Source organism: Phyllobates terribilis, unplaced genomic scaffold, assembly GCF_046119375.1.
Source record: "Phyllobates terribilis strain yellow unplaced genomic scaffold, ASM4611937v1 Scaffold_4__5_contigs__length_816908805, whole genome shotgun sequence".
Classification (NCBI taxonomy): domain Eukaryota; kingdom Metazoa; phylum Chordata; class Amphibia; order Anura; family Dendrobatidae; genus Phyllobates; species Phyllobates terribilis.
Window position 1 is genome coordinate 650,642,414 of NW_027362764.1, and position 24,436 is coordinate 650,666,849.

Genomic DNA, 24,436 nt, shown 5'->3' on the forward strand with positions numbered 1-24,436 from the left:
GGGCACTGGGTAACTATGGTGACAGCAGGACAAGGGGCTGCTGTCCAAGTCTTGCCATCCCCACGAGTTGTGCGTCAATCCTCTTTATGTCAAAGTTCCTCCACTGCTTCTGCCTCCTCAACCTCCTCTCGGTCTTCCACCTGCACCCAAAGCCTGTCTGGTCATGCCACAAGCTTTCTAACTGCGCAGAAGGGATCCTGCACACCTCCTTACTATGCTGGCAGTAGGGCTCAACGTCATCAGGCGGTTTTTACATTGAAATGTCTGGGAAATGTGAGTCACACAGCTGAGGAGTTGTGGTCAGCTCTGGAGAACCAATTTCATGAATGGTTGTCTCCACTGGACCTGAAACCAGGGAAGGCCGTGTGCGACAATGCTGCAAACCTGGGTGCGGCCCTTCGCCGGGGCAATGTCACACACGTGCCTTGTATGGCTCACGTGTTGAACCTGGTTGTCCAGCAATTTTTAGCCCACTATCCCAGACTAGATGGCCTTCTGCAGAGGGCACGGTCGCTGTGTGCTCACTTCCGCCGTTCGCATCCCACAGCTCAGCGACTTACATCTCTACAGAAGTCGTTGGGCCTGCCACTTCACCGGCTAAAATGCGATGTGCCTACCCGGTGGAATTCAACTCTGCACATGTTGCAGCGACTGTGGCAGCACCGACAAGCCCTGGTGCAATACGTTCTGACGTATAGCCTGGGCCAACGAGATCCAGAGGTGGGGCAAATCACGCTGGAGGAGTGGTCTCAGATCAGGGACCTATGCACCCTTCTGCACAGTTTTGAAATGGCGACGAAGATGTTTAGTGCTGACGATGCCATTATCAGCATGACTATTCCGGTGATTTACATGCTGGAGCACATGTTAAACAGAATTCGGAGTCAGGTGGTGGCACAAGAGGAGGTGGAGGAAGTAGAGGAGGAGGAGTTGTATGCGGAAGGGCTAACATCTGCAAGGTCCAGAAGGTCGGCAGCACCAAGGCGGCAGGCATGTGAGGGTGGGGGAGATGGTTTTACCAGGGCGCATGGTAGCAGCCAAACTAGTGAGGAAGGTGCAGGAGCCCAGGAAGAAGTGGAGGACGAACTGATGGAAGACTCATCAGATGAGGGAGACCTTGATCACATTTCTGTTGTGCGAGGTTGGGGGGAGAGGACAGAGGAAGGAAGCATGATTGTTACCTCGCCACCAACACAACAGGGACTTGGTGCTCCTGGATGCGCAACACACATGAGTGCCTTCTTGCTGCACTACCTGCAACATGACCCTCGAATTGTGAGAATTAGAAATAATCCTGACTACTGGGTTGCCACACTGTTAGATCCCCGGTACAAAAGTAAATTTGCAAAAATTATTCCTGCCATAGAAAGGGATGCACGCATGCAGGAGTATCAGCAGAGACTGTTGCAGAATCTTACATGTGCTTTTCCACAAAATACCAGTGGTGCACGTAGTGAATCTCACAGTTCCAACTTGCCAACCGTGGGACCGTCAAGTGTTCAGCACTCAAACTGTAACAGAACCACAGTATCTGCTGGTAACATCAATTTTGCGGAATCATTTCACCACTTTTTTAGCCCATCCTTTGCAAGGCCACAGGAGACAAGAAGTCTGACACATAGTCAACGCCTAGAGACTATGGTACAGGAGTATCTCCAAGTAAACATTGAAGCCATGACTGTGTCAATGGACCCTTGCTCTTTTTGGCCTTCCAATCTGGATAAATGGCCGGAGCTAGCCACTTACGCCTTGGAGATCTTGTCATGCCCCGCAGCCAGCGTTCTGTCTGAACGTGTGTTCAGCGCTGCTGTGGTGTGCTGACAGATAAGCGCACGCGGCTCTCCACTGATAATGTAGACAGACTCACGTTCATAAAGATGAACAAATCATGGATCCGAAACGACTTTTCTACCCCTGTGTCATCCTGGGGAGAGTAAAAGCTTGAAGATTGGTTAAAATCACCCTACCAACCGTTTTAAGCTTTCAAATTACTAATCAGGTTTATCTGTATCTTGGCTGGAAAATAATTTGGGCTTTGTAGCAGTGTGCAGCACTGATTCTATTAGGCCATCTATAATAAGCTCCACCAGATTTAAAATTACTAATCATGTTTATCTGTATCTTGACTGGAAAATAATTTGGGCTTTGTAGCAGTGTGCAGCACTGATTCTATTAGGCCATCTATACTAAAGCTTCACCAGATTTAAAATTAATAATAATTTTTAGCTGCATCTAGCCCGGAAAATAATTTTGGGGCTCCGAGATGCGCAAGACAAATAAGTGCCTTCTTGCTGCACTACCTGCAGCATGACCCTCATATTGTCAGAATTCGAAGTAATCATGACTACTGGGTTGCCACACTCTTAGATCCCCCAAACTTTTCGATCAACCTTTTCATTTTAATAAAGACCAAAAAAATGGTCATTTTTGAAATTATAAGCATTAGCAGGTTGTTAGAAACTGAAATCAAACAGTTTTCAACTCAAAACTTTATTCTAGGTGATGTTACATTTTCACATAGGACCCCTTGTTCGAAAGGAGCTTCTGAACTCTCTCGTCCATTGATTTTGTCAGGTTTTGGATGGTTTCTGCTTCAATTGTTTTGCATGAGGACAGAATACCCTCCCAGAGCTGTTGCTTAGATGTGAACTGCCTCCCGCCATCATAGACACTCCTTTTAATGATGCTCCAAAGGTTCTGAATGGGGTAGAGGTCAGGGGAGCATGGGGGTCACACCATAAGTTTGTCCCCTTTTATGCCCATATCAGCCAGAGATGCAGATGTTTTATGTGCAGCATGAGATGGTGCATTATCATGCAAAAAAATGATCTTGCTGTGAAATACACGGTTCTTCTTCTTGAACCATGGCAGGAAGTGCTGTTTGAGAAAATCCACATACATTATGGAGTTCATCTTTAGCGCCTTCAGGGATCCTAAAGGGGCCGACAATCTCTCTCCCCATGATTCCAGCCCAAAACATTACTCCACCTCCTCCTTGTTGGCGCTGTAGCCGTGTTTGCGTGGGGTGTCCATCAACCAGCCATCCTCCACTCCATCCATCTGGACCATCGAGCGGTGCACGGCACTCATCCGTGAACAAAACAGTTTTGAAATCAGTCTTCATGTAATGTTTGGCCCACTGGAGCCGTTTCTGCTTGTGTGAAGTGGATAGAGGAGGTCGACAGGATGGCGTATGCACAGCTGCAAAACTCTGAAGGACCCTGCATCTTGTTGTTCGGGGGACGTTGGAGGCACAAGCAGCTTCAAAACCTTGTCTGCTGCTATGACAAGGCTTTTTTGCCGCTGCTCTTTCAACCTGACGTAATTGCCTGTAGGAAAGAGTCCTCAATTTGCCCTTATCAGCACGCACACGTGTGTACTGTGAATCAGCTACATACTTCTTGATTGCCAAGACACTTCATCCTGATCATCGCACAATGTTGATTGTAGTCATGCCTTGACCTAAACACTCCACAATTTGTTGCTTCTCAGCAGCCGACACATCCTTTTTCTTTCCCATTTTGGCAGAAAATGTAGGCTGCTTAATAATGTGAGACAGCCTTCTTAAGTAGTCTTGCCTTTCATTGGACACACCTGCCAAACTAATTAGCACAGGTGTCTGCAATTGCTTACAGTGATATAAAGAGCCCTGACACACATCACCATCAATGAGTTTAACTGACAAACAAACAAATTCTTCCCTTATCACTCCTAAACACTTTTTGCATAATAATTTGGAACACAGTGTACATGTGCTTTTCCACAAAACACCAGTGGTTCACGTAGTGAATCTTACAGTTCTAACTTGCCAACCGTGGTCTGTATGGAGTTGTTCAATAAAGGGCCCAAAATTAAGATAACATAGATGGGAGAGGTCTCTATGAATAGGAATTCCTAAGTATTTGATACCCTGTGAGGGCCAGGCAAAGGGAAAGTTGGACTGGATGGAATCCTATATGGATTTGGGGAGGGAGACATCGAGGGCCTCAGACTTCGCTGCATTGATTTTAAAATTTGACCATGTAACAAAGTGATCTATTTCAGCCATAACAGCATTGATGGATATATGTGATTGAGTGATATATACTAGGACATCATCAGCAAATAGAGAGCACTTGTACTCGGTGCCTCCCACCTCAATCCACCTAATATTGGGGTTATGGCGAATTGATGAGAGCAGGTGCTCCGTCACTAGGATGTATAAGAGAGGGGACAGAGAACATCCCTGCCTTGTCCCATTGGTGATTGTGAAAGGTGATGAAAATGTTCTGACGCGCCCCCTGAGCCTTGGGACACCCGGAGCCGGACCCTTTTTGGTGGATGCTGGCGGTTGTAGTCTCCGTGGCGGCGACCCGGTTCCGTGGCTCAGGGCGGTCAAACCAGTGGCGGAAATATTTATGTGGTTTTGATGTTTAAATGTCCGACTACGCCACCCGTGGATTGCGGTCAGAGTGAACCGCCGCTCCAGGGCAGACCGCTGAGGCTGGTGTTGTGGGTGCAGCAGAGCGTAGCATAACTCCCTACGGGAGGAGTATAGCCTCAGGGCAGTGTATGCGGAGGATGGGGGTGATGGTGCAGGGCAGCAGCAGTAACGACACGGAGTCAGTGATGCAGTCCAGGGCCTTTACTAACAGTTCTTATTATCCAGACCACGTCTGCAGGTAACGGCTGCCCACGTCGTACTGTGCTCACCAGGTGAGGGGCTCAGACAACTCCCAGATAACTTTGGAGCGCTTCACAGGACCCCCTTTGTGTGTCCTTTGTCTGGCCTTTCTTACCAACCCTTCTGTCCGGCTGCCTCGGGCCTCCTCTTGGTAAACTTGGCACCAGTTTCCCTGACCCTATGTGGTGCCTTCCTAGCGGGTGTAGCGAGGGGCTGCGCCACATAAAATGTCACAGCCTCCTGTTTCTAGCTGAGGGTCGTTTCCTGCCTCCACTAGTTTCGGGGACCGGTCTCCCCCTTTAGCCTGACCCCTCCACGCAGGTGGATTCGGGCGTGCGGTGGCGACTCGCCCGTCCACACCCCTGGGATCCCTTCGTTCCTCGTTCCTGGAGCCTTCTCCGCTCCTCTTCCTTCCTTCTCCCTCTTCCAGGCCTGGGCCTCTGTTACTAGGCCCGCCTCCGGAGCAGAGCTCATGCAGAGCCCCTGCTCCCTGCCACTTCTGCTCAGACATCTCTGCACTGAACTAAGATGGTGCCCACCTTTTATACTCCCTTCTCAATGCACCCAGGAACTGCTTCCTCCCTGCTCCTGCACTACAGGGTTCCCCTTCCTCAGTGTTCCCTCCCCACACTCCAGCCAGGGACAGGGACTGTCGTGCCCATCTCAGGGGCATATTGGTCGCCCTGCCCCACGGCAATGTGGTGTAATGCATGCAGGTGTCGGGTCCTGATCCACACTACATCCTTACCTGAGAGTGAGATATCACACCTCTGGGTGAGGTGCAATACCTCTGTAGCAACCGAGCCCTCAGGGTGCTACAGTTCCATTTATCTTCAGCCTAGGTGACGTATTGTGATACAGGGCCGTGATTTTGGCTATAAAAGGGTCCCCTAGACCCCTACCCCAAGCTTTTTAAGAGAATCATATATGGCGTGCCAGGAGACTCTATGGAATGCTTTCTCAGCATCCAACGAGAGTATCTAATTACAAATTTTTAACTGCATCTAGCCCAGGAAATACTTTGTGCCTAGTAGCAGTGTCTGCTAGTCAGCGGATTATCCCGGCTGTTAAGCAAGCTACACCACCTGTAGTTTGGACACTTAATTTTTTCAAAGGAAATGCTTCGGGACCACGGGATACTCAGTGAAGAGCATCAGGAGGCACCCCAAGGCATAGGGGCTGGGACTGGCAGTAGGATGCCTTGCGGTGGACAGCCGAGCTCGATCCTTATAAAAGCTTTTTAACTGCAGCAGCTTTAGTGGACGCTACTGGAGCTGGAATTACGCGGCTGCTGGCATGAGACTTGCCCTCCAATAGATCCTTGTATATGGATTTAAAGTGTATTCATTCAAATTAGAGAGACAATTTAAATTAAAAAGCTTAGAGCTGCCTCCACCACAGGGGGGCTCGCTCGACCCACCAGCGGACAGGCACCAGTATTGGGAGAGGGGGGCTGGCCGTCAGGGTTCACCGCGGCTCTGGCACAAACCCGGCGACGCGGAGGTGGCACGGGCAGGAGCGGACTGAACGTGCTGGCTTCTCACTTTTTGGATTTTAGAAGGGCATGACATGCCTATATCTGTGTCTCCCCCTCCTTTTACTCCTCCACCTCTTTTCTTTTCGCATGACTATATGTACTTTTCACTTTTCCATGTGTTAGTTGTGTCTTCTGAGCAGTTTGTCAGCTTTTGGACACCTTTGAAGGTGTTTTCTATGTGTTTCTATGTGTTTTTGTTTGCCTGCCATTGGTTTTAACGGTGTTCGAAGGTGTTCGACACTACGGGGGTGGCTCAACACTACCTGTTACCGGACATCAGTAAAAGAAAGGTACTGAAACAAAGATTTAATGTGTGTGTGTGCCTGCTTTGACATTACTGCCTATAGCGTTCGTACAAGCCGTATGTCGATCAGCTCAGCAACCATACACAGCGCTGGTAACCGACTTTACCAGTTACCACAGGAGGCGTCAGGACACAATTCTCCCATCATCCTGACCCCCATCCCTTTACTGACGGTCCAGGGCACGGAACCGGGAATCGACCAACCGTGATCCCCACAGAAGTAACCCATCCATCCCGGTATCCGAGTACCCCTACTCCTGTCGACTGACTCATACCTATGATAAAATTACAGACGTCTACATTCTTTGTAGGTGGGAAAACTTGCAAAGTCAGCAGTGTATCAAATACTTATTTTCCCTCTGTATAGTGGATTATCATACCTTGTAGAGTGGTGGTCAGCAGGGCCGAGACAAGGTAATTTGGTGCCCTAGGCAGATGAAGCCAATTATGTCCCCTTCTCCCCCAAAGCAAATGAATGGCTCATCGACTAATGTAATAGGACTCCTAATGCACCTCCCAACTTACCTTCCGATGCGTCAAGTAGAAAACTGTGATGACCACTTCCACTAGAATTGTTATCTTTTTTTACAAAAAAATGTCATCAAAAGTAAAAAAAAAAGTGTTGTACTTTAGGGTTGTGACATAACAGGGGGTGCTTGCAAACTTAGGTACAGAATCAATCATTTTTTGTGGACAATTTATACAATATGTTATGCATACGCCCGGGCTGACTGGCGTGTGCGTGATTTAGTGATTCCACTGTGCCATGAACCGGAGAGTGCCTGGAGGGGCGGAACTAAGTATCAACCCGATCCGACCAAGGTCGCACGACGGCTAATGACGTCGTGCACCAGGGAGAAACCGAGCAGAGGGACCAGGTGCTACTCCAGGCCAGACCCCGGACACGGCTGTTGACCCACACCGGGGAATACAGGAACAGGCAGGTTAGGCTGGCACACAGACAGGTGGGTATTGGCAGGCACGGCTGGCATGCAGACAGGTGGGCACTGGCAGGCACGGCTGGAGTGCAGACAGGAGGATACTGGCAGGCACGGCTTGTATGCAGACAGGAGGGTACTGACAAGTACGGCTGGCGTGCAGACGGGGAGGTACTAGCAGGTTGGAGCACAAGCTGGATAGGGTCCAGTACAGACTGGGATTCAGGAACAGAACCACAGATGCAGTAGACAAGCAGAGCAGAGAGGAACCACTGGAGCGGTGGGCAAGGCGGAGCAGAGAGATACCGCCGGAGCGGTGAGCAAGCAGAGCAGGGAGAAACTGCCAGAGCGGTGAGCAAGGCAGAGCAGGCAGGAACCGCCGGAGCGGTGAGCAAGGCAGAGCAGGCAGGAACCGCTGGAGCGGTGAGCAAGGCAGAGCAGGCAGGAACCGCCGGAGCGGTGAGCAAGGCAGAGCAGGCAGGAACCGCCGGAGCGGTGAGCAAGGCAGAGCAGGCAGGAACCGCCAGAGCGGTGAGCAAGGCAGAGCAGGCAGGAACCGCCGGAGCGGTGAGCAAGGCAGAGCAGGCAGGAACCGCCAGAGTGGGGAGCAAGGCAGAGCAGAGAGGAACTGCCGGAGCGGTGAGCAAGGCAGAGCAGACAAGAACCGCCGGAGCGGTGAGCAAGGCAGAGCAGGAAGGAACCGCCGGAGCGGTGAGCAAGGCAGAGCTGGCAGGAACCACCGGAGTGGTGAGCAAGGCAGATTGGGCAGGAACCGCCGGAGCGGTGAGCAAGGCAGAGCGGGCAGGAACCGCCAGAGCGGCGATCAAGGCAGAGCAGGCAGGAACCGCCGGAGCGGTGAGCAAGGCAGAGCAGGCAGGAACCGCCGGAGCGGCGATCAGGGCAGAGCAGGCAGGAACCGCCGGAGTGGTGAGCAAGGCAGAGCAGGCAGAAACCGCCGGAGCAGTGAGCAAGGCAGAGAGGACAGGGTGCTGTTCACACTGAACAGACTGGAAGGGAAAAGCAGAACCAGATACACACAAGGTACTTGCACTGAAGTAGCGAGTGGACTCTAAACTCACAACAGAAGTACAGAGACATCCAGTAGGAGTTAGGTGCAGGTTCAGAGACTGCAGGAAAAGGGAAGGTACGGACACAGAGACAAACAGGCTAGGAGAGTGTTCAGACAGGAACTGACACTGCAACAAGATACAGGAGCGTGTCTGGGTATACGGCCCCCAGAGAGGCGGACAAACAGGCTAAGAGATAGTTCAGACAGGCCTGGGAATACAGCCCCCAGGTTGGCGGACAGGCAAGAACAGAACGGGACAGGACCTGGCACATCAGAGGCAAGGAGCCCTCTGAAGGTAGGAGTTGCTCAGGCACCAGCTTCAGGATGGAGCTGGTTTAAATATCCAGTGACAGACAGCAATAGGCTGGAGACGCATTAGGGGTGTGCCCACAGCAGCTGCAAGAAACAGGAAGTAACCGGGCCGCCGCCCTAAGCAGTCAGGACAGGAACAAGCAGACAGCAAGAACAGAAGCCAGGCTGGCAGACTGGACTGAAGATTAAGTTTGCAATCTTGCATAGTGGGAGATGGTGCACTATGCAAGTACGCCGCCAGGTATGTTACACAATACAGGGGAAAAAAAGTGATATTCATCCTTGACGTCCTATATTTTAAATGTAGAGCCCATGGATAGTTAAGGAAATTAATAAAGCGTAACTATAATCGGGGCCGTTTAATTTCAAATAAGGTGTCCAGCATTGGGCAGATACCCTAATAGAAAATAAACAGACCCCCATTATAAAAAAGGGATATGTCTGATGGTTCTTGCATCCATCATATGACAAATACAGCTTGCACAAAACTGATGATGGCTCTAGTGATGTATTCCGGTTCTGGTGACATATTCATGTAGTGATGGTGTTTTTGAAGCTGTATTCATGTAGTGAGGATGATTCTGATGATATACTCACCACCAGAACCATCATCATTACATGAATACGAAGCTAAAATCATTGTCAGTACAAAATTAGAGCACCATAGCCATCAATAGTACATGAATATAGCACCAGAAACATCATCAGTAAATAAAAACCTTCACCAGAACCACTATCAATACATGAATACGTCTTCAGAACCATAATCAGTACATGAATGCATCACTAGATTCACCATCAGACCCACCATCAGTACTTGACGTCACCAAAATCACGATCAGTCAATTAATACTAGAACTACCATAAGTACATGAATATATATCCAGAAACAAGAGTACTTGAATACAAGTACCAAGCTTAGTACAACGATCAATTGTAAAATCAAGTCAGTACCATAGACAATTGTATCACATGAACTTACAACAGTATGTCCTTAACAATGGTAAATTGATACTGGGAGTAGTTATTAAGAGCCATCATTAGACTGCGGACCCTACATGAACCACAGCACTGACAAGACGCAGTCAGTATCACAAATGAACATTTACATCCAGGTACCTTATAGATTACATCATCTCTTGAATTGTCTCTTTCTTTTTCATCTCCATCTTGTTTAATGCCATGAAGACTTTTCACATCCACAGCTCGTCTCTGCAGACCTCAGTCTTCTCTGGTCTTTTGCAGCACATCCCCACACAGTGCCCTTAAAAATAAGAGTGCTATTAAAATGCCCTCTTCATTAATACATCTGTTCATACTATGACCTAAATAAACCTCCTATGGTGCATGAGTTCCACATGGTCTGTTATTATCAGTTATAATGGCCATACCAACCCCCCTAAGAGCCACGGCCCATGCCATGGCTGTCCCCTTTTTAATTTTCCATTACACTTTCTATATCTTCACACTAACCCTCCCTCATGCTATCCCCTCTCAATATTGTGCCTCCATTTCATGCTGTCTCCTCTCCATATCCATTCTGTGCCCCCTCTTCACACTATGCCCTCATTCTGCCCACCACGCTGCCCTCTTCAAAGTGTAACCATTCCTCACACTGTCCCCCTACACAGTATGACGGTCACCCATACGGCATGATATCCACAACAAGCCGCCAATATATAGTGTGGTCACCACCACAGCTCCCATATATAGTATGATGCCCACAACAGCTCCATATATAATATGATGTCCACCACAGCCCCACATAAATAGTATGATGTCCACCACGGCCTCATACACATTTTGGCCACCACAGTGCCTCAGATACTTTGCTGTCCCCCAGCACAGCCCCTCATTTCATTTCCCAAACACCCAGCCCCTTATTTCATGGCCTCCTGCACAGCCCCTCATTTCATGGCCCCCCACACAGCCTATCATTGTATGCCCCACCGTACAGTCCCTCATTTTATTCCCCCCATCTGCACAGCCCCTAATTTTAATCCCCCATCTGCAAAGCCCCTCTTTTATCTCCCCTACACAACCCCTCAGTTTATTTACCCATGTGCACTGCCCCTCCATTTATTCCCCATCTGCACAGCCCTTAAGTTTAACCCCCAATCAGCTTAGCCCCTCAGTTTATTACCCCCATAAGCACAGCCCCTCAGTTTATTACCCCAATCAGCACAGCCCCTTCGTTTATTACCCCCATCAGCATAGGCCCTCAGTTAAATACCTCCATCAGCACAGCCCCTCAGTTTATTATCCCATCAGCACAGCCCCTCAGTTTATTACCTCCATCAGCACAGCCCCTCAGTTTATTATCCCCATGAGCACAGCCCCTCAGTTTATTACCTCCATCAGCACAGCCCCTCAGTTTATTACCCCCATCAGCACAGCCCCTCAGTTTATTACCTCCATCAGCACAGCCCCTCAGTTTATTACCCTCCATCAGCATAGCCCCTCATTGTATCCCCCTATCAGCACAGCCCTTATTCTATTCCCCCCTATCAGCACAACACCTCAGTTTATTACCCCCATCAGTACAGCCCCTCCATTTATTACCACATCAGCAGAGACCCTCATTGTATTCCGCCCTATCAGCACAGCCCCAGTTTATTACCCCATTAGCACAGCCCCTCAGTTTATTACCCCCATCAGCACAGCCCCTCATTGTATTCCCCCACTATCAGCACAGCCAATCATTTTATTACCCCATCAGCACAGCCCCTCAGTTTATTACCTCCCATCAGCACAGCCCCTCATTGTATTCCACCATCAGCACAGCCCCTCAGTTTATTACTCCCCCATCAGCACAGCCGCTCATTGTATTGCCCCTATCAGCACAGCCCCTCATTGTATTCCCCCATCAGCATACCCCTCAGTTTATCCCACCATTAGCACAGCCCCTCGGATTATTACCCCATCAGCACAGCCCCTCAGTTAATCCCCCCATCAGCACAGACCCCAAGTTTATTACTCCCCTAGCAGCACAGCCCCTCAGTTTATTATCCCCATCAGCACAGCCCCTCAGTTTATTACCCCCCATCAGCACAGACTCTCTCCTCATAGTAATGTAAGAATTAAAAAAGAAAGGTTTATACTTACATAATCCCGGCTCCGCTGCACCGTCTCCTCCTCTGTGAAGTGCAGCAGTGGACACTGGATGGCATGATGACGTCACTCACTGTGCAAGTGCAGCTGTAGACGTTCACAGCAGAAAAGGTTCCCAGAATAATTAGAAGGGACCAGATCGAAATTCAGCACATTAAAACTTGTTTTTATTGTAGTCCATATAAAAACATATAGAAATCAAACCATTCAGTGCGTGTATCTTACAGGTCCAAATCCCAGGTAGGCATCAGATAAGGTTGACGTGTTTCAAACCTGTACAGTTCTTACTCATAATCAGGTTGTAAGCAGGATGAGTAAGATCCGTACAGGTTCGAAATGTGTCAACCTTATCTGATGCCTTCCTGGGATTTGTTGTACTTGTAGAATACATGCACTGAACACACTGACTTGTATATGGTTTTATATGAACTACAATAAAGAAAAGCTTTAATGTGCTAGATTTGGATGTGGTCCCTTGAAATTCTTCTGGGAACTTGTACTGCTGCTTCTTAATAGACATAAATATTCTGCTTCTATGTGCTGTAGAATTTCACACCTCATTTGCAAGAACAATTGCGAATGAATATGGTAATGCAATACGCTCATTACTCTTATAAAATATAATTTGCAAGTATACTTAAACATTTATGAACAGTTATAAGTAAAATATATTTCATGATTTTGGGTTTTACGTCTTGATTGCACACATGGAACATTAGATTGTTAGCTGCTGTTTACATGGAGTAAATTGTATTCTTATTTCATCTATTTATATACAAGGAATCTGGAGAATATTGTTATCTCAAGTGATCTATTTTTTTACATCCTCTTTTGTCATGAGACATCCTGTTTGGAATTTCATTAAGGACAAGGAATGTTGTTGGACATTTAGTTATTACACTTTTAATATAGCTATGGATTACAATGCAATACTAGTAAGGAGCAAAGAATCATCATGCATCAGTACATTTTTTTTAAATGTTGATACTTGTACATGTAACCATGACTTGAAATGCTCTATAAATGAATGAAGATGAGATTAAACACATGGAAAGCCTTATTAGAATTTATAAAAACATAGCATACAACAGATCCTCGGGAAAAAAATGCAAATGAATTCATGTGGAGTATCAGTTGGATATATCAGAAAGAAATTTGGTAAACATTTTTCAAAAAACACAAGTGTGAATGTCCCTTTGGAATAGATGTCATATTGAAAGTCTGTGAAATGGTGCACTCTATAATTTTAGTACTTAACTAGTGATTTTCCGTTTTGTTTTTTTTTGCCTTTTTTTTACAATTTCAGAGTACATTTCATGTCAAGTAGAAATGTTGTACTATATGGTATTGCAATTAGTGATGAGCGAGTATGTTCGGTTAACCCTTTCGGCGGGTATGCTCGGGCGAGTACTGAGTATCTTCAGCGTACTCGGTGATATGTTTGAATCACTCCCGTGTGCATGATTTGCGACTGTTTGACAGCTTTATTACATTCCTCATATGTATTATTTACAGTCGCAAATCATGCACAGGGAGGGATTCAAACATAACACCGAGTACGCTGAAGATACTCGGTACTCACCTGAGCATACTTGCCGAAACGTTTAACCGAACATACTCGCTCATCACTAATTGCAATACCAAATTAATGAGAGCATATAACTTTATATTTTATATTAAATATATTGTAATGCTATCACAAATCTTAAAGGGAATGTCTCATTATGAAATGACTTATTGTTTATTTTTTCTGTTAAATATAAATTAGATACAATAGTTTTTAATTTGGTGATTTTTTGATCCATATCAAAATCTTTTCTAAAAGTAAAAATTAGAGATATTGATATTTTTACTCTAACTGAGGCTATTTTAGACTCTTAACTTTCTAATGTTTCAGAGTATTCACACGTACATTGGCAGCAATAGATTGACTTTGACCTTATATTTTGTATTGAAGAATTTAACCCTTTAATGCCCCATCTCCGGTTTACCACTCTGTCCCTTTGCGGGTTTTCCTTCCTCTTTACTCAAGATCATGCTATCCATTGTCTCTGTCTCCTCTCACTTTGGGGCAACCACGTTATACAGCTCTGCTGAACACCCAGACCTTAGGTCTGGTCTAGTTGCAAGCTAGGCCTTGTCTAACATCCTGACAGGAAACTGTTTCTGTCCTTTCACCTTAGCTCCTCCCATTCTAGGCTAGTCCCAATAATTAACTCTAACCCTCCCTACTGTCGGACGTAAGACAACACCAACACTAATAACACATGTCACAATACACATTAATACACCATACCAAGACTGACAATCTGTCCCTCCGTGCACATTCCCAGTAGACCGCTGATACAGTTAGCTGCCTGGCCTGCCTCTTTATTATCTCGCTGGGCTATGTGCAACACTGTACATGTGATCCTGACCTCAGCACCTTATACGCTGAGCTTGGTCCAGTGCATCAGCCTTAATCTGACTGACTCCACCCCTTGACATCTCCCGCTGGCACTGAATATCTCTCAGATCTCTCACTGACTGCAGAGACAGAACAAAAGAAGGCTGCAGCTGTAAGTTTCTCTGTAATTGGGGCCGGGAGGAGGGGTATCCGTCTGCTTATTGCACCTCTTTATATTGGATTGGGTTGGTGTGGGCTCACTTTTAATAAAATTATAACTTTTGTATGACCGCTTTTCTGCCCTACATTCAGCCAATCAAAAAAGGAGCATGCCGTGCAGGAGAACACTGGCCAATGGACGCTTTCACATCAGACAGAGAGAAGAGCTAATTGGACAGGGTTCCTTTCCTCCTGCATGGCGCATCTCTGAAGAGAAGGAAGGAAATCCAGCAACCAAGCTACAAGGTCAGCTATAACTGCCTGTGTGTGCTCCCAGGGAATGACAGAAAAGCAGCTCCAGTTCACACAGTGACAGCTTCTCCTGCTCTGGTTGTCAGTCCCTAAAGAGAAGGAGGAGCTGCATTTGTACATCAGCCTCCTATGCAGAACAGAGGAGAGTGTGTTACAGTAGTGTTCAAAATAATAGCAGTGTGTTCAAAAACATGAGTTAAGCACAAAATCTTTATATTAGTTTTTATTTCCATGCATTGGAAACATTGCATACTGTTTTCTAATTCAAAACATGAAGTGAAATGTATATAATTTGTAACTACTTTACAGAAAATAGCAAAAAATGATCATTGATGGCTGTTAAAAAAAAAGCAGTGTCTGCATTTGTCTTTACAAACTTACAATATGTACTATTGTTTTAGGATTTAGCATTCCTATAAATCACTAACCTAATATTTAGTTGCATACCCACAGTTTTTTAGAACTGCTTCATATTTATGTTGCATAGAGTCAACCAACTTCTAGCACCTGTCAACTGTTATTCCAACCCAGGATGCTTTGACTACATTCCACAATTTTTTGGCATTTGTTTACTTTGCCTCAGAAGCGGCATTTTTTATGTCACCCCACAAGTGCTCTATTGGATTAAGGTCTGGGGATTGGGCTGGCCACTGTATTACCTCAATTTTGTTGGACTGGAACCAAGATGTTGCTCTTTACTGGTGTGTTTAGGGTCGTTGTCTTGTTGAAACACCCAATTTAAGGGCATATCCTCTTCAGCGTAAAGGCAATATGACCTCTTCAAGTATTTTAATATAAATAACTGGTCCATGATCCCTGGTATGAGGTAAATGGATCCGGCACCATGGTAAGAAAAACATGCCCATATCATGATGCTTGCACCACCATGCTTCACTGTCTTCACAGTACATTGTGGTTTGAATGCAGAGTTTGGGGGTCGTCTGACAAACTTTCTGCGGCATTTGGACCCAAAAAGAACAATTTTACTTTCATCAGTCCACAAAATGTATTTCCATTTCTCTTTAGGCCAGTTGATGTGTTTTTTGGCAAATTGTATCCGCTTCAGTACATGTCTTTTTTTGAACAGTGGCACTTTGCAGGGACTTCTTGCTAAGAGATTAGCTTCACACAGGCATCCTCTAACTGTCACAGTATTCACAGGTAACTTAAGACTGTCTTTGATCATCCTGGAGCTGATCATTGGCTGAGCCTTTGCTATTCTTCGATCCATTCGAATGGTAGTCTTCTGTTTTCTTCCCTAACTCTCTGGTTTTGTTTTCCATTTTAAAGCATTGGAGATCATTTTAGCTGAGCAGCCTATCATTGTCTGCACTTCTTTATAGGTTTTATCCTCTCCAATCAACTTTTTAATCAAAGTATGTTATTCTTCTGAACAATGTCTCGAATGACCCATATTTCTCAGGCTTTAAAAGAGAAATGAGCGGTCAGTGATAGCGCCACTCATAGGCACAATTGGCAGCGGTATGCATTTGCAAAAACACTTGTTTACCAGGTTTAAATCAATGGGGGCAGTATAGTATGTAGTGACAACCACTTTAAGTAAGGGCCACCTGATTCCCACCTGTTTCTTCACAGAATGATTGACCTCACTAATTGAACTCCACACTGCTATTATTTTGAACACCCCTTTCAATTAATTATTCAAATACACAGACTCCAAAACATGCAGATCATGAATGCTGAGTCTGTTGGTTTTCTTAGAATCTACTGCACCAACTGGTAAATTGTTTGACATGTGGTGATATAATTTATACCAAAAACAGTGATTAATCTGGTTTGTCATATTGGACTGCTATTATTTTGAACACTACTGTACTTGTATTTCGGGTATCTGCAGTGTGTGTGTGTACACTTGTTCAGCATACATGTGCTGTATATACAATGTGTACCTGCTGTGCATTTATTATATAGCATTTGTGTACTTAGTACATGCATGATGTGTATGTGACCATTTGATGTGTATGTAATCAGCATATGTTGTCCAGCATATGTGTGCTGTGCACTGGTATAGAATGTGCTGTAGGTATGTTTTATACGTTATGCAGTATTCTAAAATATTATTTTATTTAAAAGGAACCTGGCACATGAAAAAATGCAATTAATCTGTAGATATAGGGTTAATTTGCAGGTTAACCACAGTGTTCTGTCACTAGCACTGAGAGCCCCATTGCCAGGAGAAAAATGTACTTTAATCCTTTCGGTAGCATTCGGGTTTCAGTCACTGCTCTCTGAAAAAGAGAATGGCAGCTGTAGGCACCACCTGGAGTCAGTCAGAGTCGGGGAGAAATTACAGCCACCACTCACTATACAGAAACTGGACCAGCGCCGGTCCAACGCTGCAGGGGGAATAAAGTTAATTTCTTCCCAGTGGTGTAAGTGTCGGTGTCGCACTGTGTCAGAATGCTATTAACCTGCAAATTAACCCCATATCTCCAGGTTAATAGTGTTTTTTCACGTGGCAGGTTCCCTTTAACAATACAGTATTTGGAGATGTTAGTGTATAGAGACACATAGGCATCAATTCATCAAAGGTTTTCAGCCAGAAATCTGGCGTAAAACACTTTGACAAGTTGCAAAACTTTTGCTCAAGGTTGTGCAAAAATATTACGACTTTTTGCATTTTCATGCCAGTTTCATCTCTGCCAAAGTGGACGGAGCGGAGTTGGAACAGGGGTAAGACAGCAGAGCTTGCCTAATTCATGACGAGCTGAAGCATATGTAATGCCAGAAATCTTACTCCAGTCCACACACAGCACTTGTCAAATGCAGCAGGATTCAATAAGATGCATGTACCTCTTAATGAGTCCAGCACCTCTGACTCCAAAACATCCCCTCATCAAGCCCTGCATGAACAAACATGGTCTTGATGAATCAGGGTCATAGTAGCTGTTGTTTGACCTTGAATGGGTTGTCCACTATTCAGACAGCCCCTTCTGAATACCTAGGTTTCCTCCCCCAGTAAAAAAATTAACACTTATACTCACCTCTGGTGCTGGCGCCGTTCCAGCGGTGTCGGCACTGGCTTCACTCTCCCCTTCTTAAGACATACTTTACATCAGGAGGAAGTGAGAGCTGCAGCTCTCGCTTCCTCCGCAGATCTGATTTGTCCAAAGGAGGGAAAAGTGAAACCAGCGCTGACATAACAATATCACATGAGTCCCAGGAGAGCCAGTGCTGACACCACTGGAATGGCGCCGGCACTGGAGGTGAGTGTGCTATTATTTTATTGGGGGAAACATAGGGATTGTGAACGGTTGTCTGATTAGTGGACAACCCCAGTAAAGAAACCTGTGACGCGCCCCCTGGGCCAGTGTTGTTTGGGGGATACCCGGAGCCGGATCAGATGGGGGTTGTAGTCTCCGAGTGGCGGTGACCCGGTCCGTGCCCAGGGTGTCAAGCTCAGTGAGTGGCAGTCCTACAGATGTTGCTGGATGTTCTTTAGTGTCGACTACGCCACCCGTTGATTTGCGGTCAATACGGCCGCCGCTGCAGCAGGGTCCGCTGAGGCTGGTGGTGTGTGTGCAGCTTCTGGTGGTATAACCCCCAACGGGAGGGGTATAGCCTCAGGGGGTCAGTTGTAGAGGGTGGTGGTTGTGGTGGTGCAGTGAGGATGGTATTAAGACTCAGAGTCGGGCTGTGCAGTTCAGGGTGTTTACTTACTGCTGTTGTTCTGGTCACTCCGGCCTTGAGTGACCGCCCGAGCCGTGCTGCGTCCACCAGGTCCTGGACTCGGCCAACCCCCAGGTAATTCTGGAGCGTGATCCTGAGCTCCCTTTCTGACGTTCCTTTTCTCTGGCCTTCCCCACCAGGGATCCACCTATGTCCGGCTCCCTCGGGTCTCTTGGTGGGTACACCTCTTCTGGGTTCCCTGACCCTATACTTGGTCTGCCTTCCTGGTGGATTTAGTGGGGGGTCGTGGCAGATCCTGCCCACAACCTCCGGTCTCTGGCTGAGGATTAGTGCCCTCCACCAGCTTGGGATCCGGTACCCTTGTGCCAACCCTTCACCCTGTTGCTTGTATTTGGGCTCTTGGGGTTCCCTCTTCTTCCCCTCTGGGTCCTTCTGACTCCTCTCTCTCTCTTCTTTCAGAACTGCTTGACCCTCTACAACAGACTGACTAGTAGCTGTCTGCCTGTCTGACCCTGATCTAAGATGGTTCCCACCTTATATACTCCCTCTATGTGTGAGCTCAGGTGACCAGCACCCAATGAGCTCCTAGCATTACCCAGACTGCTCCCCCTATCTGCCCCTACACTACTGGGATGTTCCACCCCCCTCCCACTCCAGCCAGGGACAGACACTGTCGTACCTGCACATATATTGGTGGGAGTACCGTCGATCTGTCCCCCGGAAATGGGATGTGTGTAGTGTATGCAGCCTACTGAGCTCAGTTCCACACTTCATCCTTACCCGGGAGTGGAATACCACACCTCTGGCTTGAGGTGTAATACCCCTGTAGCAGCCGAATCCTCAGGGTGCTACATTCCCCCCTGGTAAATCACAGCACGTCCTCGGGCTGTAAGAGAATAAACATCCAAAACATACAATTTTTTTTCATAAAACATAAACATATAAAACATCATATATTATCAGCATAAACTTTTTCATAAATAACATTCTTGTTCCTCCGGCCACGGTGCAACTAGTGACCGGGTAAAGTGCGACAGTCTCTTCAAGAAAAACAACAGTTTCCTATAAAACCGGTAGGGGGCGCCTTAGAAAGCGCAACTATATACAAGGGAAGGTATGGCCGCTCTCAGTCCTCGGTCAGTGGGATTAAGGGAAATACGGGTAACAGTTTACACTTGTCCCAACGGGGACATATTTAAAGCAGCAACAGTTCACTGTACCCCGACGGGTAACTATTTACAGTCTCTTTACCGTACTTTAACGACGGCGTCCTCCTGCTCCTTCTTTATCTTCAGACCCGTCCGGGTCCTCTTGCTCCTCCTCACACCGCAGCTCCTTCTCCGTCAGGCGATGCACATGGAGGGCGTAGGGTCCTTTGGCACATTTGTGCCGGGTGAACGTGACCTCGTCCCCTACGTACAGGTCACGACCTCTGTGTCCCTCCGGCAGATGGCTCTCTACGTCTCTGCGGGTTACAAAGACGTCGCCGGGGGTATGATGGTCTCTTATGAAGCCCCACCCATGCTGCAGGTTGAATTTAATCACAGTCCCGGTGGTACGGGGACCATGAGCTGCACGGGGGTTCCTCCTGGTCCGGCTCTTCTGCCCTGCGCTCTGTTCCTGCAGCCGCTGCTCTCGGATCCGCCTCTCTTTCCGCTCTTGCTCAAAGGCTGCCAACTGCTGGCGGCAGCACTCCACTCGCTCTGCTGCAGCTGCCCGCGTTTCTTGAGTGAACCCCATGAGGTCTCCTCCGGTGGGGTCCCACTCGAATTGTGCTTCTTCTAGCGGGAGCGGGGTTCTCCTGACGGGCTTTGGAGCCGGAATCAGGGGCTCGCACAGGTGCCTTGCTCTTTGGAGTTCCAGTTGGTAGTACTCCTGGGGCCATACAAAGGGCTGCCCATCCGGGCACGTGTGCTGGGCAAATAGATCTTCGCCCAGGTGCGGCACTCGAGATGTTGAGGGCGCGTTGATGGAAGCGGCGCCCGGATTGACCAGGCCTTGCGACCAGGCTTGGGGCACCCTAAAGGTAAAGGGCACCGTAAGGACGGCGGCGCCCGGGGTTACTCGGCCCTGCGACCAGGCCGGTGGCTCCGCGGAGGTAGGGGGCGCTGTTGGAATTGCGGCGCCCGGAGGTACTAGACCTTGCGACCAGGCCGATGGTATTTCCTGTTTCGTCGCGCTCAGGGTCGAGGCGTGTGACGTCACAGGGGTCGCGGCCGCGGCTTCTGCTTGAGGCCTAGTCTGGCACGGTGACGATGCAGCGACGGGCACGGCAGGGGGAATTTCGGGCTCTGCGACGGGGAGCTGGGACAGGTACACGGTTTCTCGGCTCGGGGTAAAGACGTCCCCTTTACCTGCCTCCGTCCGTTCAGCTCCCTCCTCGGCGCCGTCTCCGGCCTTCACTCCTCCTGCACCATCCTCAGAGGCGGTCTGTCTCCTCGTCTCGGGTGGCGTGCTCCGCTGATGGGTTCCGGTCTGCTGGGCCATCTCACGGCTCCACTCCGTCAGCGTGTCTTGCTGCACCTGGGCCATCCTCCGTGCGAGGCCCTCCAGCGCGGTCTGTGCACACTCCCGGTCTCGGGGGAGCTGTGCTAGGATCTCCACTAAGCCTAGTGGGGTTGTTGCTTGCAACAGGCTCCTGACCACTGGGTCGGTGCTGCCTGTCTCTCCCTCCATCTCCGGGTACAACTTCTCCGGAGTCCTCTCCAGACTTCTTGTCTCCGGGTGCGCTCTCTCCAGACTCCTCCAGGCTGCACCCATCTTCGTTCTTTTCTTCAGTCTCCGCCCACATTGAGGGTGGTCCCGGGGCAACTTTGTGATTGTCAGTTCCAGGGGCAGTTCTCTCACGCTGATGGACACTTCCAGCATCACAGTCTCTGTTGGTGGGCGCGGTTTCCGCTTTTGGCGCCATTCTTCGACCTGGCCCACGATGGGAGGTGGCCTTTTGCCACCCTCTGGCACGCCCATAATGGCGTCCGCTCTTCCAAGGCGGGAAATCTTTGGAAATGGCGGGAATCGTCTCCCAGTGGCGGGAAACTCCATGGATGGCGGGAAAAAGCTGCAAATGGCGGACAACCGGCGGGAAACGACCTGTGATGGGGTCCGTTGGCGGGGACCCTCCGGAACCGGCGGGAGACTTCTTTTTAAGGTAACGGTGAACTTTTCTTCAGGCACGCAGTACCCGGTTGTTGCGGGCACGTAATCCTGCCGACTACGCCAAAGTTGACGCGCCCCCTGGGCCAGTGTTGTTTGGGGGATACCCGGAGCCGGATCAGATGGGGGTTGTAGTCTCCGAGTGGCGGTGACCCGGTCCGTGCCCAGGTTGTCAAGCTCAGTGAGTGGCAGTCCTACAGATGTTGCTGGATGTTCTTTAGTGTCGACTACGCCACCCGTTGATTTGCGGTCAATACGGCCGCCGCTGCAGCAGGGTCCGCTGAGGCTGGTGGTGTGTGTGCAGCTTCTGGTGGTATAACCCCCAACGGGAGGGGTATAGCCTCAGGGGGTCAGTTGTAGAGGGTGGTGGTTGTGGTGGTGCAGTGAGAATGGTATTAAGACTCAGAGTCGGGCTGTGCAGTTCAGGGTGTTTACTTACTGCTGTTGTTCTGGTCACTCCGGCCTTGAGTGACCGCCCGAGCCGTGCTGCGTCCACCAGGTCCTGGACTCGGCCAACCCCCAGGTAATTCTGGAGCGTGATCCTGAGCTCCCTTTCTGACGTTCCTTTTCTCTGGCCTTCCCCACCAGGGATCCACCTATGTCCGGCTCCCTCGGGTCTCTTGGTGGGTACACCTCTTCTGGGTTCCCTGACCCTATACTTGGTCTGCCTTCCTGGTGGATTTAGTGGGGGGTCGTGGCAGATCCTGCCCACAACCTCCGGTCTCTGGCTGAGGATTAGTGCCCTCCACCAGCTTGGGATCCGGTACCCTTGTGCCAACCCTTCACCCTGTTGCTTGTATTTGGGCTCTTGGGGTTCCCTCTTCTTCCCCTCTGGGTCCTTCTGACTCCTCTCTCTCTCTTCTTTCAGGACTGCTTGACCCTCTACAACAGACTGACTAGTAGCTGTCTGCCTGTCTGACCCTGATCTAAGATGGTTCCCACCTTATATACTCCCTCTATGTGTGAGCTCAGGTGACCAGCACCCAATGAGCTCCTAGCATTACCCAGACTGCTCCCCCTATCTGCCCCTACACTACTGGGATGTTCCACCCCCCTCCCACTCCAGCCAGGGACAGACACTGTCGTACCTGCACATATATTGGTGGGAGTACCGTCGATCTGTCCCCCGGAAATGGGATGTGTGTAGTGTATGCAGCCTACTGAGCTCAGTTCCACACTCCATCCTTACCCGGGAGTGGAATACCACACCTCTGGCTTGAGGTGTAATACCCCTGTAGCAGCCGAATCCTCAGGGTGCTACACCTGTAATGTCAAAAAATGCTATTAGCCTTCAGATATGGTGTTACTCTGCAAGATGATAGTGTTCTACAGCTCCCCTGCCCCTGCAATGATAGTCCAGCTACCAGGCCGTCGCAATGACAGTCCAGCTACTAGGAGGAAATTAACTTTATTCCTCTAGGCGGCCACCTGGCTTTTAGTCATAGAGTTGCGGCCGCAGCAACTTCAGTCATCATTGATTACATAGTGTGCAGTGGCTGTGACTGTACCCCAGGCACTGACGGTTGGCTCTGTAGTGATGCAGTCAGTGTCGGAGCATGTTCACAGCAGTTGCTCACTATGTACAAAGTGGTGATTGAAGCCACGCCTCTTTGGTTGAAAGCCAGAGGCCACGAGAAGGAATAAAGTTAATTTCCTCCTGGTAGCCGAACTATCAGCTGCGCAGCTTTGGAACTCTATTAACCTGCATATTAACTCCATATCTGCAAGTTAATAGCATGAAAAACTTCAACTGCCGCTCAGTTGTTAAAATCAGAAAAAAGTGTAGCCTAGACCTAACTGACAACTGGGCGTCACTTTTACCCTTCTTAATGGATGTGTTCTTACATAGTCTGATATTGGGCCGAATAATGGTACACTGCCAGACTGTTGATACAATAATAGTGACAATTTATTAAACAAGGGCCACATTCACACATCTGTGTGTCGCAGTCCGCGTGCAGACCGTCATCCATGAACTTGCCACAGGTCTTTTGACTTAAAATTGACAACCCCATAAGCATATATGAAGCTATAAAGTTCAGGTCAGGAGACTTGCGTCCAGTCGGTGAATAACTATATGTACTCAGCCTGTGACACATACAGTTGGTAAAATAAGTATTTGATACACTGACGATTGTAAGTTTTCCCACTTACAAAGAATGGAGAGGTCTGAAATTTTTATCGCAGGTACACTTCAACTGTGAGAGACAGAATCTAAAAATGAAAAACAGAAAATCACTTTGTATGATTTTTAAATAATTAAATTACATTTTATTGCATGAAATAAGTATTTGATCACCTACCAACCAGTCAGAATTCTGTCTTTCACAGACCTATTAGTTTTTCTTTAAGAAGCTCACCTACTTTGCACTCATTACCTGTATGAATGGTATCTGTTTTAACTTGTTACCTGTGTAAAAGACACCTGTCCACACACCCAATCAATCACACTCCAACCTCTCCACCATCGCCAAGACCACAGAGCTGTCTAAGGACACGAGGGACAAAATTGTAGACCTGCACAAGGCTGGGATGGGCTACAAGACAATAGGCAACAAGAAAAGAAAAAAACTTCGAAAAAACGTCCCAAGTCAAGAAAATAAAAAGTCTTTATTAGAAAAATTATAGATGAACAATGAGGATCACTCAGATGCACACAATATAAAAACAAAAGAGGAGCACAACAACGAGGAGCAACATCCATTCATCACTTAAGGAAAATGTGCACTGCCAAATGTAAGTGAGTTACCTATAAGTACAATAAAGCACTACAATAGAGATCCTACAAGGTAACTCATGAGAAGGTTAATGGAGAAAATAATCTGGTTTGAAAACTCTGCC

At 48.0% G+C, this 24,436-nt stretch overlaps 1 long non-coding RNA gene across 1 annotated transcript in view; it reads right to left on the reverse strand.

The window, feature by feature from the left end:
- Positions 1-11,988, reverse strand: part of LOC141264465 (uncharacterized) — a 217,442-nt gene extending 205,454 nt beyond the window's left edge. The window contains exons 1-2 of the long non-coding RNA XR_012319956.1: positions 11,929-11,988; positions 9,943-10,087 (exon numbers count right to left, since the gene is read on the reverse strand). This is a non-coding gene — a long non-coding RNA (uncharacterized lncRNA). The remainder of the gene's footprint in view (positions 1-9,942; positions 10,088-11,928) is intronic.
- Between the last annotated feature and the right edge of the window lie 12,448 nt (positions 11,989-24,436).